Raw genomic sequence first — 16,380 nt, 5'->3', positions numbered from 1 at the left:
TCATTCATCTACTCTGCTCGCCTCGCTTCCTGTTTTTTTTTTTCAGAGCCCTAATGAAAGTGCTCTCTTCCGCTGTGTAAATCATCTGAAGGTGCTGAGACTTCAAGGTTTTTTGACGACTGTATTTCTAGAAATATGATATTTTGTTCTTCTATCTTCAACAAGTGACTCTAATGAGAATGAATAGGCCAGTCTGGATCCAGATCCCACCCCGAAACGCTCGTTTCCAAAGGAGACCGTGTCAGATCAAAGCACAGCGGAGGACGTGTCTAGAGCTTCCAATTTCCAGGAGAATTTGGCGGTTGTGGAATCTCAGGGAGTTTCCTTTGAAATCTTTCTATGTAAACAAATGACTAAACGGCTCACAGGCGCTAATTACCATTTTATCATCATCTCTAAACAGCCAGCCACACCGATGGCTATTTACATGTAATCAAATGAAGCCTGTTGGGCTTTAGCTTTTTTTTTTTACGGGCTTCATGTTTCCATGTGAAAAGAAATGCAGAACACATTGACGTAATGACGGGTTGGATCCATTCACAAGTCACATACATTACCATAGCATGCTAACCTAGGGCATGCTTACAAAGCTAGTCGTTCTTGTTCATAAGAAACAAAAGCAGAATCGTGTATGAGAAAAAAGGCTTTGTGTGTGTGTGTGTGTGGCATTCCTATGGGAGAAGAGCTTCCTGTCCTTGTCACACAGGTTAGGAAGGTTATCTGTGGCTCTTACAGTGAAGAGAACAGACTCTCAACACACACTTCATGTACTGCAATTAGACTGACTGATACCCACACACACACACACACACACACACACACGTGACTTAAAAGAATGTTTCTCAGTTCAACACAACTTCAGTATTTGTGACATATCGCCCAGCAAATATGTATTTTAAAACACACATTTAAGGGCTGTATTAAGACATATTTGAGCATGAAGTTCACTAAATGTCTTTTTAAAGTGGGACTACTTTTCTAAGCGGATGAACTTCTGGTTTTACATTAGCAATGTTATTCTAGTGGGTCTGTTGTAAGAGTTGAGCACGTAATCACACCGGAAGAACTGATGAACAAAAGTATCAAAACATCCTGCAGATGCTAAAGACATGTTTTGCATACACGTTCTGTTAGGTAGATTTTTGTCTGTTGGGTTATCGCAGACACCGTCACAGTAGACTTGACGTGAAGAATAGAGAGAATACAGACAGAAAGACAGAGACAGAGAGAGAGAATGAGAGGTGTCGCGGATCAGAGGAGAGTATGAAAGGGTTGAATGAGAGCTGAAATAGCTTACGAAACCGAGAGGAAAAAAGTAAACAGAGACGAACAATGACGGAGGGAAAAAACAGGTGGACACAGAGAAAGAAGCAAGCGAGCGGAGGATGCAGGAGATAAGGCCGTGTTGTTGACATGGTCACGCTGCTCTGCTCTAACCCACTGAACTCTCTGCTGAGACCCAGACACACAAGGAGAAGAATACTGTCCTTTATCACCACATTCACACCTTCTCTCTCTTTCCCTCCCTCCCACGCCCTCCGTGTCAGCCTGACAGAACAGCATTCAGTCAAACTCACACTCGCTGCTAGCAAAAACGCAAGTACACACTGCAAAAGCTAGGTTGCTCGCATTAGAATCAAAGAAGTGGTCTATTAAACACAATGCCGAGAGAGGCCATGTGTTAGGTGTTTTACCTCATTAAGGGAGAAATTGCCTGAAAGTTCCCTAAATATCATATGAAACGAAAACCATTAAAACATTTTTGTTTCTTAAAATAGACTTTAACTGAAGCTAATAATTTTATTTCAGCTAGTTGCAAAGGCAACAATCCTCATTTTCATGCAAGTTGATGTACTAAAAAAGTAATAAAGCTATATAGAAAAAAATAAAAACGCACCGAAAAACGAAATGAAAACAAACTTAAAAATATAAAAGCGTTTAATACAAAACTATTAATACAAAAATATAAAAGTGATTAGTCTCGTGATCAAGTAGAAAAAAAAGTGTCTTAAATGAAATTCTTTAATGCATGAAAATATTCAACACAAACATTTCCAGAAGGAAATTATGTTTCAAATGCATCTGATGTGTCGTGCCAACTTTAGCACTTTAGCACCAACTTTTTTCACACATTTTCACCAACCTCGCACTGTAGTACGCTACAGAACTGCACACAAGTACGCAAGTTTAAGGTAACAGATTTCACATCAACTTTGATTGCAATAAAATAAACTGCATATAACAGATCGTAAAAAACTTTGTAGATAAAGAGACTCAAAATTATTCTATGCAAATATGTTAGCGCAAGCACCTCTTTGTCTATAGCTAGTTTCAGCAACTATCACAATAGCAAAGCAATGGTTTGATGACGAAGTGAAACCTGTAATGTTATGGAAATGGCAACAGTACAATCTAGTAGGTGAAACTAAATTTGAAAAGCTCAAAATAGAAATACATAACATGAATGAATTGTTTATAATAAGCTGCATTTAGAAAATGGATAGTATGAATTTTAAAGTCAACATGTCTAGTAACCTGCATAATAATGAATTTTGCAATGCATTGACAAAGTCTTCACGCCTTTGTTTGCATACTAGCACAAAGCACATGCCTAGCATAGTGGTACTGTTTTAGTATACAGTAGTTGCACAGAGATGGCTTTGTTTATTATAGAAGCATTCTAGAATTTTGGGCTTGCTTACAGTGTAAAAAACTGGAAGTGAAAAACCAGTTCAACACAACAAACGCTGTGATCCATCAACGCTCCTTTTTAAAGCATGTGTGTGCGCCAGAGCCTTTCGCACAGCCTGTGTAATTACATATGTTTCAGCACTGGACCGCATTAGCCTTCGTGATTGAACAACTGTCAGGCAGCAATGTCTAATGAGCAAACTCAGGGTTAAGCAAGCACTCGGCAGATAATTAGAGAACGTTTGCAGAACCTCGCCAAAGAATTTCTGACCCGCGTGTCAAGCTCGAAGGAGAAAAAAAAAAAAACTTCAAGGAAAAGGGACACGTATATAAATGTAGCCACAAAGTCAAGTTAGAGAGTGTGGAATTGAAACAAATAAAAAATAAAAGAGTTCTATGCACCGAAATGATTTCATGGAAATGTGTGTTTGCAAGCTCAGAAAAAGCTAAGCGCATACATGGGCAGGCCTTCAAAGCACAGATTAAAGTGAAATTATATCGACATCTCTGTTTACTCGAAACATAAACATGATAATACACTCCTTCAGCCATTGCTTCTCATCCCAAACACTCATCATTCCTGCTTTGCTCTCTCTCTCCCACCCTCGCTCAGTTTCTCTCCCGCTCTGGAACAAAGGTTGCATTCATGGTCACACATTGAAACAAGGAGTGGGGGGATGGAGAGGGGCAGAGGTGACAGGAGTGTGTGCGCCGGGCTCGTTTATGAGGGCAGAAACATCATTTTGTCAAACTCCGCCGACGCCCTTCCCTGACCCTGACAGCTCTTGAAAAGAGACGGGTGTTAGTTTCACCCCGTCCCGCCCCCGACAGCACTGACCCTCAACCCCCACCACCACCACCTCTCCAGAACCCACCTTCTCTTGTCCATAAACCCCTCCACCTCTTGTTCCCTCGTCCTCTTGTTCCTCAGTCTTGCATTACAAAGATTCCACACTAGAAACTCGAGCTGTGTCCAAAAACAAGCTCGGGGCACAGGTGCAGTGAGGTGGACCCTTGTGTGTGTGTGTGTGTGTGTGTGTGTGTGTGCGTGCGTGCATAAGAAATGGAATGCCTGAGATGGCCGAGAATCCTTCACATGCTAAATGCAGTGGTTTCAACACACCCTAGATGAGGACATCAGCCACAGATCTACAAGTACACCGATATCACATACTGCCAAAGAAATCTGGAAACTAGATTTTCACACATAGGAAAATGAGCGGTGGTGGCCAAGGTGTTGCTATGCAGCTGCTTAAATGTTTTGGGTGGTTTTTATCTGACATGCAGTTGTTTGGAGGTCCTCGGTGGCTCCTTATTAACACATTTCAAATGTGGCCAACACTTGTGATCCTCCTATGATAAGCCAATATTGGATTTTTTGGCCTGTTTTTCCATCCACCAGGTGAAAAGCTTACAAAGAATGCATAGAAACATAAAAAACCCGGCATATTTTAGGTCTCATTAATGTTTGTTGCATGATGTAAGCCTTTGGGATTTCAGATATATAAGTAAACAAATGCAGCATGATTTTGAGTTCTCATTCATGTTTGTTGCACAGTGTAAGGATGTCCTATTTTATCTTTCACCAAACATGAAAACGAATAAAATATAAAATAACACTCTCCACACCAAACTGCATAATTTGAGGCCTCCTTTCATGTCTGTTGAACAAGCGGCACTGAAACTGAATGCTTTGCTACGATCTCTAATCCTACACGAGCAACAGCTATGCCTTCTTTAGCAAACACCACTAAAAATGTTCTCCTGGAGGCTCAACAACTTCAATCCCACCAGCCAAAAAAAAGAAAAAGCTTTCCAGATTGAAGAATTAGATCTAAGTTGGTGATTACATGTGATAACAAGCTATCGAGCTAACACCAGCTCAAATCCTTCAATTCAAATCACTCTGATATGCCGTGAGAAAGACTTTTGACTTCAGCAATTTCCACTTCATTTTCAGCTTCTATTCCACCTCACTAAGCTGATTTCACCTGCAAGCGTGCATTGATCTCATCAGGAGCAGTGCCACGGAGGAGCTGGAATCACGGCTGGCGTCCAGCAGACCAGCGGTGGGCCGGAGATATCAGCCCTCTCAGAGGATGAGTAAATCTCCCATCTCTCTTTTCTCTTCAAGGCTATATCGGCAGCTTCCAGGGCCCGATTAAACCCTGTTCGGGGTCTCGAGTGACCAGACTAAACAACACCTACCAGTTAGACATCCGAGCCCTTATCACACTGCCAAGAGACCAGCAAAAACAGAGAAGGAAAAGTGAGAAAGACATTTAACTATCTTCCTTTCTATTCAATTTCTATTGAACTCTGTGTATTGCAAACACCACACACACACAACATAAAACATGCGTAGAGACTAAAAATGAGATCATATTATGCCGATTATCATCTAACATCCTCAAACAATTGCGTCTTGAAAATGATATGTGATTGTTTACAGATATTTAATGACAGCTAAAGGGTAGTATGTAAATACGGAACAGTACTTCGAGATGTTGGTACAACCGAAACCGAATTGTCTGACAATGAGCAGATCACATGTGGCCAATCATCACATGACCTCTGCAGACAAACTCTGAAAATGATGGAAATGAGGACAAGGAAAACAGGTGAAAGATAAAAGGGGAGGAGAGGAGGGAGAAGGAAAGAGAGGCTGCTGTGAAGAAAGAGAGAGCTGGAGGCACTGCTGGAATGTTTGTGGTGAGAGGAACAGCGGGCGTAATGGTTTCCATATGGCAACTCCTGGCGGGAGAGAGAAAGCGAGGAGAATTACAGAGAGAAACAAAAGAAAAGGATTGAAAATTAAGTTAACATTAAGGGAAAAAAAGAGGCTTGATGCAGGAGAAAACTGGAAAAAGATGCAAATGGAACAAAGGAAGTATACTGCAAAAAAAAAGAAAAAAAACATATTAAGTTTGCTTTTGACTTGTTTTCCACTAAAAACATCCAAGCGATCTCAAAACAAGATAAATGTACATCATAAGCAATACTACATAAGATTTTTTATTTAAGATGCATGTTCAGATAATGTTTTTTTTTTCTTTTTAAATGTAAAAAATTAAACATGCATGAATGAATCTTTCAAAATAAGATAAATAATTAAATATGCATATGGGGTGAATTTTCATTTCATGTCAACTCAAGCAGGATTATTATAGTTAACTTAAAATGAAACTATATATATATATATATATATCCTAGAACAGTCAGTCGATTTGAATTTTGATGGGTGCTGTTGAGGGGGTCAGTAAATGATGACAGAATTTATTGATTTTTGATTAACTATGCCTTTAATGTTTATTTATTTATTTATTTATTTGTAATAAATTAAATTATACTCTAAATAAAAAACTACAATTACCTGCAGTTGGTGTTAAATGTCTTTATGAGTTGATTCGTTCAAATGGCTGATTCATTCAGGAATGAAGTAAGTGGCTCTCTTTATGAATGGGTCTTTGAATCACTGGTTCACATGATTCATTCAAAACACAGAGTCACATAACACAACAATTCTGCTTTGGCTTTTTAGATAATATTTTCATTTGCAAAACTGGACAAAAATACACTTTATTGTGTTGAAAATATAGCACAATATTAACTTCTAATTTTTTATAAAATCACATTTGCACTCATGTTCTTGTGACAAAAACAGCACTCGTGTGATATTACTCTTGTTGCTGGTGTGATATCACTTATCATATGGCATAAATATGAGACCATTTTTTGCCCCAATATCTTGAATTTAATAACATAACTGCATTTTTATATATGAGTGCTGGGCAATGATTAGTTGCGATTAATCACATCTAAAATAAAAAAGAATATATATATTAAGAAAATATTTAAATGTATAATTTTACATGTATATAATTATATTCATATAATTTATATATATAAATATATTTAAAATATAAACTTCATAATTTCTCAATTGAAAGCTTCAATTTATTCATTTTATTTCAGTTAGATGCCAAAGCTGGGTGAGATTTGCACCCCTAGAGGCACCAAACAGAATTGCAATCCGTTTATTTGCGTGTCTAGAATAACACTTTAAAAATATTGAATATTGAGGTTTTGCTATTATATTTGGGGCCACTATCAAAAAACGATAAAGCTTACATTTAAATTGTGTTGTTATAATTGAGTATTTGTTTTGTACAACTTTTAGTTGGCAGGGCAAAATGGCTTTATCTTGTAGAGATGTTTTACTGGAAAGCAAAACAAAATCCCTGGGGTGTGTGCAGGCACAAAGCAGGTGAACAGAAAATCTGTGTGTGTGTGTGTGTGTGTGAAGGTAAGTCCGTCCTTGTCACCATTACTGTCATGCCCTTTCCTGACAGGAGGTGGTCTACACTGGTGTCATATCCCTCCAATGCCATGCGCTTTCAAACCAGACAGCAGAGAAGCTGCATTCCCTTGTGTTTCTTATTCAAACATCCCTTGTTTTCAACGCCGTGATCGTTTCCACACCCTCAGAAAGCCGTCTGGAAAGTTTAGCATTAATCACATGTGAAATAAATGCTAATGAACGGCCAACCCCCTCCTTCTGGCCAAAAAGACGAATTCAAAATCCATCACGACTGACAGAGAGAAAGAAAAGAGAGAACATATGCTTTCCTTCTTTCGCTGTCTGTATTTCATATCCTCAGATCAGGCCTGTATATTTATGCAGCCGTATGTTCTCAAAGCCCCCCGTTCAGAGAGATTAACATATGTGTGTATGTGCACATGAATATGATTCACAGCATAATGAATCATAATGCCGTTTAAAGAGGTGAGCATTCATGCCGGATCAGAGGAACACACACACACACACACACACACACACACACACACGAGTGTAGGTGTGGATGAGTGAAGGGTTTTTCAAAGAGTAAAATGAGTCTTTCAGCCCAGCTGGTGTGTGACCACGGGTCTCTGTGTCAATGTCTGTGTTATTCTGTGTGTGTTCCTTTTAAATGTGTGCATATGAATACGGTCTGTCTGTGTATTAGTGTGCGGACTCCTTCCTCGAGGGAGATGACTTCAGGTTAAACTCACTCTCTCAAACGTAACGGTCTGATTAGATCGTGTCACCTGGGGTCAGAGGTAGACAGAGGGGCCACATACTGAGGGGCCCCATGGAGACCCACTGTCCACCTCACAGAGTCCAGAGCATCCGCAACGTCTATAAACACCCCAACATGGGTCTCAAATGTCTTTGGGGCCCCGAAAAGCTGTTACTCAAAGGTTCACCTGACTCGGTGCATGCAGAGATTATGAGCTACTGCGAACAATTCCAAAACTGGAGCGATGGTTACGAGAAACAGATTTAGAATCCTGGGGGTTCTAAAAAGACACGGAACACATAAAACAAAGGGCTATCGGCTTTCGGAGCGCTTAAAATAAAAGGCTCCAGATAGAGACAAAAAGTATTCACCATGGCCAAATAATTATTGCTTTAGCAAACTCAAGTTTCACATCTATTCTGGTATGAAAATCCTCATTTATACTGACTAAAAACTTTTTTGATTAATAACATTTACTTAAGAAGCAATTTGTAAATTAAAAAAAGCAAAAACTCCTCATATTTGTGTATAATTTGAGTTGAAATATCTAAAAATATCAAGATAAATGTACTTGAGAAGCAATGCTCCATAAGATATTAATAATTGTTCAACACAAGCAGATAAACTGTTTAAAGAATAATCAATTAAAACAATACGTAAATTTTTTTTCATGAAAACAGAATTTTAAATGTTTAATTCAGTGTTGCTAAATTAAATTAATGTTGTTTTAAATATATTTACAGGAATAAAAGTAAATCCATTTTATACATGAATTAAATAATACCATTAAATTAATGTATCAAATTATTACATTTATTTGATTTCTTTAATGACCACATTGATCATTTATATATTTATCACTTTATATTTATCCACTTTTTCATCAGATCATTTTCACAAACAACATGAAAACAATATGCTGATCAGAAAAACCTAAAACGAAATATCACCAGCTTTTTAATAACAATAAGAATAGAAATAAACAACAATATTAATTATAATATAAAATAGTAATATTTTAATAATTTCATTTAAAGAGAACCATAAATAGTAATTTAAAATAATAATAATTTATATTTAATATATAGAGTACTTTTCAAGGTACACAAAAACAATTAATCCTTACATATTCATATTAAAAGCCTTACAAAACAACAGCTAAGAACCCATTACTTGTAAGAGCGAACAGGCCTTAAAACATCTTGAAGTATTGTTATGCCAAAAAGCCATGTATAATAGTAATGAAACGCCTGCTTGACACTTTGCTAATAAACTATCTGCTATTATGTGGCATCCTTAAATTTGTGAGCTGTAAAATCTACCTCAGAGTTTTCTGAAGAGTGCATTACTGTATGGCGCTGAATGTGTGAAGGTCTCTGATTCCTGGCCTAACGGGGCCGTGTTTGGCGTGCGGGGCGAATCAGGGCCAATGCGGAGTGATGACAGGCTGCTATTCCACACCCTGAGGCCTAGCGCTCCACTCCACACCAAAAACAGCCCAACGCCTTCACAAATCCACCTCACAGACCGTCCCAGCATCTGAAAGTCATTTCACTCTCTTCCTTCCACACTATTTCTATTTTTTCCTTCTGACTGCCTCCTTTATCTGCATTTATTCTCTCTCCGGTGAGCCTAGTGCGGTCAGGCCGGGGTCCCGGCAGGACCCGAGGTTGAGGAGCCCTGTGGTAAAATCAACAGCTAAGAAAAAGACGGCAAGAGAGAGAGAGAGAGAGAGAGAGGTGTCAGCAGACAGATGAGGCTGACTACTGCTTCAAACACCTCTGCTTCCAATCCTGTCAAGATGTGCGTCATGCCAGTCTCTGCTGCGATTGTGTGTGTGTGTGCTGTACCACAAGAATCTCATCTCCTCCAGAGTGCTGAAGGGCATCATTTCAGCACACAAAACTTTCATCTCAAACTCATACAGGGTCACGGGGTCTTTATGATACTCTTCTCTCCCCCCACCCAATTAGAAACAGCCTCTTAAATGGCGTTCTCAAGAGCACTTCCTGTCGGGGGGGAGATTGACAGCTGATGAGATGATTGACAGGCCTCTGGCGAGAGAGGACTTGCAGGCTTTGGAGCTGCGCGGTGGTCCACAGGAAAGTTTTCTGCCGGCAACCCATTTCATTTGCATGAACGAGGGATGCTGGATAAATAAAGAGAGCGAATTTAATTTGGAAGTGAAGTGCGAGTGTCCCAGCGGGGTAGAGGCACGTTTTAGAGAATGCGGCGACGTTTAGAATCCCGTGAGAGGAATACCACAACAACCGCTCTATTCACACACACACACACACACACACGCGCACGCACGCTTCGAGAAAGAAAACAACAACTCCAATCCGCTACAACTACACTGTTACAAACAGGATGCTATCCATATGCACACTCAGTCTGAAAAGATGCAGCAAATCCCTGATGATTACGATAATTAAATATGAAAGGGTTTAAAAATACCACATTTCTCTCCTTAGTATCGTGGAATTCTGAAGAGGACGTTCACAAAAACAGTGAACATGAAAACGCTGGAAAAAAACGAAAGCAGAAATTCCCTGTTCACTCTTTCTTGACTCTCTTGCTCTCTCTCAGCCCTTCTCGCCACTCCGTCTCTCCAGAGAAAGAGAGAGGGAGAAAAAAATGTGGATCATTATTCCTATCAAAGTCTCGGAGAAAGAAAGTTCACACCAACTTGCTGACTAGGTTAACGGACTGAGTGACAGAGAGAGATGGAAAAGAAAACAAGAAAATGTGCTAGATTTTAAAAAAACCTTTACAGGATAACTATCGTAATTTAGAGCCAATCCAAAATATATGTAATGCTGTGTTGTGGATGACTGAGTTAATAATGGTATGTGTAAATGAAGAAATGACTGAAAAGAATAAATAGAACTGCTCCATTGGTAAAATCAGACTAAAAAAAAAGCAGGAGAGCAGGGGCAGAGCGGACTGAGGGATGGAGAGACAGGGAGAAAAGATGGACGCAGAGATGTCCTGCTGGGTTAAGCCAGGTGTCTTCAGCAGAGTGTCACGAGAGGAGAGAGGGGAAGAGACAGAGAGGAGAATAATTAGTCAGACCTCCAGCCGAGGAGACTGACAGGTAAAGAAAGAGAGGGAGAGAATGGTGAGGTAAGAGACTAAAGCGAGACAACTATGGATGGACAGAGAGTCTGAAAGTGAAAGAAGAAAGATTGAAAGAAGAGAAATTGGGAGATGAGGGAGGGGCTTGAGAATGAGAAAGAGCTTGAAAAATGCCCTTTGTCATCATTTTACAAAAGAATGGATGACAAAAGGAGACAGAGAGGGAGAGAAATCACAAAAAATGCATGACCCGGCCCCTTCTGGACAACAATGAGCATTTGTCTATCCATCAGTCCAGCTCAGTGGTGTTTTTTGGTGACCTAAACACACCGAAGAGATTCATTGTGACATGATGGCACTTCCTGTCAGCATCTGCCTTCAGAAAGCCTGCCTGAACTCAATGCATTGTACACTGATTGGTAAAATACTGTGCTTGAGTTATTTCTACACTGTAGAAAGTAAAAAAAAAAAAAGTGTGGTTGTTACCTTAAAAAGCTAAATCAAGAGCTAAACCAGAGTAGAAGCCAAGGGGGAGATGTTAAAATACTTTTTCTAAACTCAGTTTTATATGAAGAGATGGCTACCCCTGTTGAAAAAAACCAGCATATGCTGGTTAGGTATGTTTCGAAGCATGGCTGCAGGTTTGAGCTGGTTTAAGATGGTCCTTAGCTGGACATGAGCTGGTTTAAGATGGTCCTTAGCTGGACATGAGCTGGTTTAAGCCGGTCCTTTGCTGGACTTGAGCTGGTTTAAGATGGTCCTTTGCTGGACTTGAGCTGGTTTAAGCTGGTCCTTTGCTGGACTTGAGCTGGTTTAAGCTGGTCCTTTGCTGGACTTGAGCTGGTTTAAGCTGGTCCTTTGCTGGACTTGAGCTGGTTTAAGATGGTCCTTTGCTGGACTTGAGCTGGTTTAAGCTGGTCCTTTGCTGGACTTGAGCTGGTTTAAGCTGGTCCTTTGCTGGACATGAGCTGGTTTAAGCTGGTCCTTTGCTGGGCATGAGCTGGTTTAAGCCGGTCCTTTGCTGGACTTGAGCTGGTTTAAGATGGTCCTTTGCTGGACTTGAGCTGGTTTAAGCTGGTCCTTTGCTGGGCATGAGCTGGTTTAAGCCGGTCTTGTGCTGGACTTGAGCTGGTTTAAGCCGGTCCTTTGCTGTACTTGAGCTGGTTTAAGATGGTCCTTTGCTGGACATGAGCTGGTTTAAGATGGTCCTTTGCTGGGCATGAGCTGGTTTAAGATGGTCCTTAGCTGGACATGAGCTGGTTTAAGATGGTCCTTTGCTGGGCATGAGCTGGTTTAAGCCGGTCCTTTGCTTGACATGAGCTGGTTTAAGATGGTCCTTTGCTGGACATGAGCTGGTTTAAGATGGTCCTTAGCTGGGCATGAGCTGGTTTAAGATGGTCCTTTGCTGGACATGAGCTGGTTTAAGCCGGTCCTTTGCTGGACTTGAGCTGGTTTAAGATGGTCCTTAGCTGGACATGAGCTGGTTTAAGCCGGTCCTTTGCTGGGCATGAGCTGGTTTAAGCCGGTCCTTTGCTGGACTTAAGCTGGTTTAAGATGGTCCTTTGCTGGACTTGAGCTGGTTTAAGCTGGTCCTTAGCTGGACTTGAGCTGGTTTAAGCTGGTCCTTTGCTGGACTTGAGCTGGTTTAAGCTGGTCCTTTGCTGGACTTGAGCTGGTTTAAGCTGGTCCTTTGCTGGACTTGAGCTGGTTTAAGCTGGTCCTTTGCTGGGCATGAGCTGGTTTAAGCCGGTCCTTTGCTGGACTTGAGCTGGTTTAAGATGGTCCTTTGCTGGACTTGAGCTGGTTTAAGCTGGTCCTTTGCTGGGCATGAGCTGGTTTAAGCCGGTCTTGTGCTGGACTTGAGCTGGTTTAAGCCGGTCCTTTGCTGTACTTGAGCTGGTTTAAGATGGTCCTTTGCTGGACATGAGCTGGTTTAAGATGGTCCTTTGCTGGGCATGAGCTGGTTTAAGATGGTCCTTAGCTGGACATGAGCTGGTTTAAGATGGTCCTTTGCTGGGCATGAGCTGGTTTAAGCCGGTCCTTTGCTTGACATGAGCTGGTTTAAGCCATTTCTTTGCTGGACATGAGCTGGTTTAAGGAGGTCCTTTGCTGGACATAAGCTAGTTTAAGATGGTTCTTAGCTGGACATGTGCTGGTCATAAGCTGTTCCTAACCAACTAGCTCCTACTCAGGACCAGTTTAGGACTAGCACATGACCAGCTAAGGACCATTTTAAACCAGCTCCCATGCTTCAAAACATGCCTAAGCAGCATATGCTGGATTTTTCAACTGGGACAGTACATCATTATAAGGTTAAAGTGGTTGTTCAAGCAAAAATGAAAATAATTTACTCATCCTTGTTCCAAACCTGTCTGACTTCTTCTGTAGAGCACAAAAGCCGCTATTCAGAGAAATGCCTGTTTTTTGTTTTGTTTTGTTTTTCGTTAAAATCAATGGGTAGTCAATACCAGCATTCTTCCAAATATTTTGATGTATATTTTGCTTGCTGCAGAAGAACAAGTTATACAATGTAATTATATAAAGAGTAAATAATAGAATTTAAATTTTTGAACAAAACGTCTATTTAAGTCTACTGAAAAGTGTAAATGCCATGGCTCTGAGGTTTGTTAGAGAATCCTCAACAGCCAAATAGCAATTTGTTGAAAAACAGTGAGTTTGGGGTCAGCATTATCGGCTTGCCAGAGAAACTGGTTTCACACCAGTCATTGTTTTGCCGATATGACGACATCAAAAATGTCCACCTCATCTTTAACTTGACACAAATAAAAACTATGGTAGAAATTAGACATGAACTCAGACAGTCTGAACAAACAGCATCAGCCTCGTTCTCATTTCTGACAAACTGCATTTCTTCCATACATTAAAAAAAATTTTGGACCAAATGTACTCAGGTTTATTTTATTACAATATATATGACTTTGTTAATTTAGGTGCTACTTTACATTAATGTTATCTGATAAAACATTTTTATTTCATGTGAGCCTTACAGAATGCTTTCATTAGGTTTGTTCACTTATATTAAATACTTTCTTTTTAAAACTAGCTAATCAAAATTTTAACATGAAATACATTTAAGTTAACAGACAAAGAAATGTTTACAGCGACAGAAGCAATGTGAAAATTACAGCTTATTCAGTTTTTAAAGAACATGGCCTTAAAGAATCCTCAAGGTCACTATCATCACAGATAACTAGAATCATATATCATATATATGTTGCATATTATATATGCTATGTTTTTTTTAATTTTTATATTTCCTCTGAAGCACAGATGTGCACATTTATTTTCAGGACAGATTTTTTCCCCCTCCATCCACTAAATAAACAGCGGCATTCACTCTAGAAAACGTAACTTCATCAAGCTCCTCCATCTTCACCTACAGGTCCCTACGGGTTTCTGTTAACAGTTTGCCATTTGATCCTCAGATCCAGCATGTGTGCACGTTTGGTCCAGAGCCAAAGGTCGTGTCTTGTTTTTGCAGAGTTTGTGGTTTGATGCCTCTGCCCTGGTATTAAAGGGGTTTCATGAAGCACGGGCACCTTTAAAAGGACCATTTCAGGTTTAATGGCATTTGTGGCATAATATCCAAACTCATTGGGTAGAAATAATTGTCTGCTGTAAAGCCACAAATGCAGTCAGTAGAGCTTGAGTTCTACATTTCTATAAACTCCAAACAACATCAAATTTCTCTGTAAAGGTCATGCAGGGACATATATACATGCAAACACACACACACACACACACACACTCGGTAAACAGTCAGAACTAAACAATCTTTCACGTTTATATCACCCCTTCTTTCTCTCTGCTCTGTGCCTGCATCTATAGCAGCTCATCGCAGTGTAATTAATCAAGAGTTCTTATTAATTATCTATGCGCGAGGTCGTTCATTACCGCATCAATTCAGGCATAGCTAACGCCGCTTGTGGGAGCTCTGCCCGCCCCCTTCCTCCGCACTTCCTCCCAACTTACATCTTTCAGTGGTCTCGAAAGTCAAGTGATGTTTGCTCTCTCCAGCCCTCTCTATTTATGTCTTTACTGATGCAGGGAGTTTTTTTCCCCCTAAGGAAACACTCTGAATAAGAATCTCAGAGATATAGGTTTCTTTTAAGTATCAACTTGGCCTCAAATGTTTCTGCTGAAATTCTTTGAGAGAAATAAAAATAGAAGCACATTAGACAATGGTTGACAAAGTAAAGAGCATAGAGTTATAAAATTAATGTGGATAGCCAGGAGCGCAGTCTCCATATGTAAGAGAGGGCATAATACAACATTTATCAGCTTTGTTCATTAATATTAACTATGCAATGTGACATTCGCCAGCTGAAAGTGTAGACCGATTCACGAACAAATTAATCTTGTGAGCTGATTCTTTTTAGTGAATCAAAAACTGTTATATGTCTTAGTGAATCACAAAGGTTGCTATTTAATTAAATAAATATGTGCTGTGTGAAGACCACACATGAACAACAGTAATTTAATAAAAATAACCATAATAATAATCATTATTGCTATTATATTGATTTATAAATTACAGTATTTTTGGCCAAATTGTCCAGCTCAAAAACAAGCACAGTAAATATTGTGCTTAAAAAACAAAACGAATCAAAAATCTAAATATTTTTCTATAGTGTGACCAGTGCTATACGATTCCCAAAACAAATGACTCTTAAGAGCTGATTTTTTTTTTTTCTGAACAATTTGAAAAATAATTTTGAATCAGTCTAAAATATTATTATGTATAATTTACAGCATTAACTGAGGATTTCTTTTTTTATGCAGACACAACACAAGATATAAACACAAATATATAAACATACGCTAAAGAATTCAAATGTAATCACAGGTTTGAAGTGAATCGAATGCTTGTGTGTTGGAACTGAATCGAATTGGAATCCGCTTTTAAATCTGATGTTTGATTGCAGACTTTGGCGTAGATCGGTTCGTGAAATCTCTTCTGAAGACACATGTGAGGTGTCTTTTCTCATGAGAAAAATCAGAAAAGAAATCTCCATTTGCTCTACATTAACTCCCACTGTCTAGAAGAAATATTTAAGATCTGAAACATATTCTAGACTAGATTCATTCATAATACTGAAAGAATTTCTAAATTCTTTTTGTAAATGACATTTTCCGTCTCTTTGTACATGAGCACCAGAATCCCCACAGCAACCAGCATCCCTTTCAGAAGCGGGCACGTTGTAAAATATCACCCTCCCAAAACATGTGCACCACGCAATTACTTCCCCTGTCTAGCAGGGCTCTAATCTCTGTCACTGGTCCACCTATTATTGCTTTTCCAAGTCTCTTTCCGTCCATTTTTTTCCCTTCCGCCTCACCTCTCGCTTTCCATTTCTTTCGCAGCATCCCTCTATTCTAAAAGCAAGAGCACTTTCCTCTCTTTCCCTCGTTTTTTATCTCTCATCAGGCCAAAAGCTTTTCGGTGTACACCTCTATATACAAGTGGAACAAAAACAGAAAGAGAGAGAGGAAGATGGAGAGAGCAGAGGGTAAGAAAACAAGAGAAGGA

General features: G+C 39.6%; 1 protein-coding gene across 1 annotated transcript in view; it reads right to left on the bottom strand.

The window, feature by feature from the left end:
• LOC113105645 (ephrin-B3) overlaps positions 1 to 16,380 on the bottom strand; it is a 67,593-nt gene that overhangs the window by 31,140 nt on the left and 20,073 nt on the right. The window lies entirely within an intron of this gene.

Source organism: Carassius auratus, chromosome 7, assembly GCF_003368295.1.
Source record: "Carassius auratus strain Wakin chromosome 7, ASM336829v1, whole genome shotgun sequence".
NCBI classification, from domain to species: domain Eukaryota; kingdom Metazoa; phylum Chordata; class Actinopteri; order Cypriniformes; family Cyprinidae; genus Carassius; species Carassius auratus.
The sequence above is the reverse complement of the archived record's forward strand: the minus strand, read 5'-3'. Positions and strand labels throughout refer to the sequence as shown.